Source organism: Gorilla gorilla, chromosome 12, assembly GCF_029281585.2.
Source record: "Gorilla gorilla gorilla isolate KB3781 chromosome 12, NHGRI_mGorGor1-v2.1_pri, whole genome shotgun sequence".
NCBI classification, from domain to species: Eukaryota; Metazoa; Chordata; class Mammalia; order Primates; family Hominidae; genus Gorilla; species Gorilla gorilla.
In genome coordinates this window covers 129,840,697-129,846,119 of record NC_073236.2, presented here as the reverse complement: position 1 = coordinate 129,846,119, position 5,423 = coordinate 129,840,697, and positions in this window count along the sequence as shown.

The window sequence follows — 5,423 nt, the reverse complement described above, 5'->3', positions numbered from 1 at the left end:
CACGGGTCCCCTCGCTCCCCGCCGTCGGGTCAGCCCTGTCCCGGCCGCCTGGAATTGCTGAACACGCGGGGGGCCCGGCTGGGTTTGTTCATTTATGGAAACGCTCCCCAGACGACGCTCGCCGGGCCCGTGGGAGGCGGCGGGAGCTTGGGGGGACTTCCCAGCGCCTGAGCCCCCTAGCGATGCGCGGGGTGGGCGGGGGAAGACCCTGAGGGCTGCGCGCGCTGCGTTCGCGAGGTCCGGCCGTCAGTGCGCCCCGACCTTTCAGTGTCCGCCAGGCCTAAGACGCCCCGGGAGGGAAGGGGCGATCCTCCGGGCACCAACAGCCCCCTCCGGCCTTCTTCCCTCTGTTGCCCCAGCGGAGACTGGATGTGTGAAGGTTGAGCCTCATCAAAACCTCCAAATAGTCACTACTTTTGGGAAAGAAAAACTTTGAAAATGAAGGAGAAAGGCAAAGCAACCCCCACCCCGCCCTCCCCCCGCCACAGGAAAGAAGCAAAAGGAAATACCTAGGTGGTAGTCAAACGTCTAGCTTTTGGTCTCGGAATTTTTTTTTTTTTTTCCTTAACCGCTTTTCTTTTTAAGTGAACTAACCACAACCCAGAGTAGAAAACACTCCAAAGCTGCCGAATTCAAACCCAGCGAGCCTTCCTGTTGGTTGGTTCTGTGTTTTACTTAAATGTGATTACTTCCTTCCCTTGCCCACCTCCCGCAACTTTAAATTCCAGCCTTTCCAAGACAGGGCAATTCAAAAGTCCTGGGTTTAACTCACCTATCTTGACTTGACGTTAACTTTTATCCTGATTGATTGGATTCCAGAATAATTGTGAAAATGGAATTTCGGCTAAACTTTCCCAACCACAGACTTGAAATTTTACTATTTTATCACTTCAGGAGTAGACATTAAAAAACATATGCCTAAGAAAATGGAATAAAAATGGGACTCAGATTCACATCCATTTATTTTTATTATTAAGAGAGAACAAGAAGCCGGGCGCGGTGGCTCACGCCCGTAATCCCAGCACTTTGGGAAGCCGAGGCAGGTGGATCACGAGGTCAAGAGATCGAGACCATTCTGGCTAGCACGGTGAAACACCGTCTCTACTAAAAATACAAAAAATTAGCCGGGCGTGGTGGCGGGCGCCTGTAGTCCCAGCTACTCAGGAGACTGAGGTAGGAGAATGGCGTGAACCCGGGAGGTGGAGGTTGCAGTGAGCCGAGATCGCGCCACTGCACTCCAGCCTGGGCGACAGAGTGAGGCTCGTGTCAAAAAAAAAAAAAAAAAAGAACAAGAAAGTATTTATAATCTAGCTGGACGTGGTGGCTCATGCCTGTAATCCCAACACTTTCAGAGGTTGAGGCGAGCAGATCACTTCAGGTGAGGAGTTTGAGACCAGCCTGGCCAACATGGTGAAACTGTCTCTACTAAAAATACAAAAATTAGCTGGGCATGCTCACTTGAACCCAGGAGGTGGAGGTTGCAGTGAGCCGAGATCACGCCACTGCACTCCAGCCTGGGCAACAGAGCTGGACTCTGTCTCAAAAAAAAAAAAAAAAAGAAAAGAAAAGAAAAGAGAGAGAGAAGAGAGGAGAGACAGAGAGGGAAAAGAAAAAGAAGAGAAAAAAAATGAGGCTGTAATCCCAGCACTTTGGGAGGCTGATGTGAGCGGATCACTTCAGGTCAGGAGTTCGAGACCAGCCTGGCCAATATGATGAAACCCTGTCTCTACTACAAATACAAAAATTAGCCGGGCATGGTGAAGGGCACCTGTAGTCCTAGCTGCTCGGGAGCCTGAGGCAGGAGAGTCACTTGAACCCGGTAGGCGGAGGTTGCAGTGAGCCGAGATCACACCACTGTACTCTAGCCTGGGCAACCAAAGAGACTCCGTCTCAAAAACAAAACAAAACAAACAACAACAACAACAACAAAAAATAAAATAAAAAAATAAAGAAAAAGCAAAAAGAAAAGAAAAAAAAATTTTTTAAAGAAAGTATTTATGATCCCCCCTGCCTTTTTTTTTTGAGACAGAGTCTCGCTCTGTTGCACAGGCTGTAGTGCAGTGGACGGATCTCTGCTCACTGCAACCTCCGCCTCCCGGGTTCAAGTGATTCTTCTGCTTCAGGCTCCTGAGCAGCTGGGATTACAGGCGCGCACCACCACATCCGGCTAATTTTTGTATTTTTAGTAGAGACAGGGTTTCACCATGTTCGCCAGGCTGGTTTTGAACTCCTGACCTCAGGTAATCCACCTGCCTTGGCCTCCCTAAGTGCTGGGATTACAGGTGTAAGCTACCGTGCCTGGCCTCTCCCCCCCTTTTTTCTGATGTGCCATCTTAACCATCCAGGTGTAGGATGTGGGGCCAAACACAGATGTCATTTGGGTGCGCTAAGTCCACAGATGTGTCTCGTTTGGAAGCTATTGATATAAGTTTTTAAGAAAACAAATCTCATCTTGAAACTCTTTAAACCCCAAAGAACAACAACATTTAGAGGCAAACAAGATTTTTCTTGAGTTCACTCAGTTTAATCATTTAAAGGAAAACGTGTTTTGCTTCTGCCTAAATAGAAGCTAGTCATGTGACTCACGTTTAAATACATCCACAGCTCCCTGCGTTCACCTCCCAGGGCAACCAATTTTTCTGGCCACTCTTGATTCCAACGCTGTTTCCCAAAACTTGTCATTAGCTCCGCTTCAGCGGGAGGAATGCCAGAGCCAGCATTCTTTCCACTTTGAGAGAACATTTTAAAATCTGCTACATTTGTAGACCTGGCTTCCATCAAATATGCTGAAAACCCAGATTGATTTTATTAGAAGCTTCCCATAATAAGCAAACAACCTAAAAGCTTTCTGCATGACTAATGTCCCTAAGATCGTCTCTAGAAATAAATAAGAATTTTTGTCCGAAAGAGTTAGCAACGTCTCAGGAATATTGGAGAATTGAAGTGGGGTGTAATCCTTCTTAAGAAAATAGCTGGCAAGTCACACCTTCAGCTGAAGGATTCTTTTATGCGGTGATAGTGCTCGTGGGTGCTGGTGATGGTGGGTGGAAGGTGAAGCCCAGTTTGGGAACTCTCTGCTTAACTCTGGGAAAATAGAACTTCCTTTCCTTAAACAAATTAAACCCTGGAAGAGGACTACAGTTGGTGATACTTTTCGGAAGGACTTGGGCGCCCGAATGATGTTTTCCTTGGTTTCAGGAGTAGCCAGGCATCTACTGCAGATGAAGCCAGTTCCTCCCACCACGACTCGTGGACCAGTCATTACAATAGCCTGCCAAACCAACCCACCTTTCAAAACCCCACTCCAGGGTCCCTGCTTCAGGACTCGCAGATCTAGTCTCCCTGCTCAGATATCCTGCAGTTTCCCACCAATCGTGGCACTCCCAAGCCATTACGTAAGAAAGATGTGTTGTGCAGGTGCTGGTTCTTATGAATATGCAGACAGATAATATTTGCATTTGGGTGATAAATGAGACGGCATTTGAAACATAAGCAAGCCATGTTTCTATTTTTAATGCTTAATCGGTAACTTGAGAGAGCCACAGTGCTATTAACGAATGCTGATATGTTTGGACAGCAGCAGTCCACATAATTGCTATTGTCTTTTACCAAAGTGTCCAAGCTTCTGCATTTGGTTTCATGGTTTCGGCGTCAAGAGGGGAAAACAAAATATAAGGGCGAATCACCATTATTCATTAAGGACAATTAATGAGTTACAGAACTCTTTTCAATATTTACTCAGAAATAAGATACGTGAGGTCCTCAGGGTTGGCAGGTCCAGGTCATGGCTGATTTGGCGCGTTCTATAACACTGTAAAAAATTCTGACAGTAAAATGACAATGACTTGTACCCCATCTAAACAAAAGGTTTAGCACTGGAATTTACGATGCATACTTTCCATGACTAGAGCAGTTCTCGTTTAGAGGCATCTCATGGCTTCTGGCTTAAAACAGCAGATCGGGTGCAGAGTTGTCTTCTCTTGGTACTTGCGACTTTGCTGGAATTAAGATAAAAGAAAAAGGGATACAGGAGGAGTTGTAAGAAGGAGGGAAATCACAAAGGAGAGGTTTCAACGCATTTCTGAAAGATGGAAAACTGACAGTAGAGAGCTGCCAGATGACACAGGCTGAGCAATTGCAGTCTATGCCATGATGACAGACGCTGGAGAGGAAACGGGGTCAATGGACTGACAGATGAGACTCCGGGACACAGTCAGCGGGTATAAAAGGAGATGGGAGTGAGAAGTGGGCATCGGACCTAAGGAGCGATTAAGATCTTTACGTGGGACAAGGGCATCATCCCCCACTGACTCCTGCTTATATTTAAGAAAAAAAAATGACCAGGTAGCTGATGTGGTTTCACTCCGCTGCCATGTGTATAAGACTCTTTTCCCATTGGATTTTTACTCCGGCTAGGAATTTAGACCGGGGGGCGGGGGGTGGTGGGTTTGTGGGGTGGGGTGGGGTGGACAGGCTTCGATTAGCTGAGCAGGCAGGAAGCTGGCCGCCTTGAACTGGAGCTACTTGAGGTTCAGGTGCCCATCCCTGGCCCACTGAGTAGGATGATGTTTGTGTGGGACCGTCCTGTCTCCAGGGGCAATGCACACAGCAGCTGAGAAAGGTCCAGTACAGTGTCCACAGCTGCTGGCCTCAGTGAACGTAAGCTTCCTTCTCCTTGCAAATCTGCTACACAAAGTGATCTGTGAGCTGACTCCCCTGTCCATGAACCCACAGTTTTGAGAGTGAGATTTGGAGGCCACTCAAAACATACTCGGACCCTAGGCTTTGGTGGGGTCATTTATCATCCTGAGGACAAGGTTTGAGGGGAGAGGGAGGGCAGTGCTGGGAAAGGGAATTGAGTCTGTGTAAATTTGACCATTAACATGTAATATTTATTACAGAGGTTAACCTTTAAATACTGTTGGCTAAAAAGAGTGTGCAACAAACATAAAATGTCCAACTTTAAGCTCAACCCCCCCACTGTGAATATCAACTTCTCTAATGTGGAAGCTGCCCGGTGGGGGTGGTCACCTCTGCACACGAACATCCCATGGTCCCAGACACCTGGGAAGATGCTTAAGTTCCTTCTTCTCATTAGAGAGCTGAGAACCAACCAGTCAATTAATCAGCTCAGAGGAATAGAGTGCTGTAGTCAAGGCCCAGGTTAAATATTAAAAGCGTCTCTTAGCTCTTTAATTTGTAGCTGTTTAACTTGGTAAGTGGAGTTGAAGTCCCAGCCTGCTCATGGCGATTACTGATTAATGCCTGTGCACATTTGTACAAGTCTCCCTGGCTGCACGATCGCCTGTCCTCTGGAGTGCAACTTTCCTTCACCGCACAGTCAACCTCCACCCAACGGGGACAGCTGACACTTCGAGAGGCCCTGCCCTGACCCTTTACCGACTGTGGCTCGTTAAATGAGC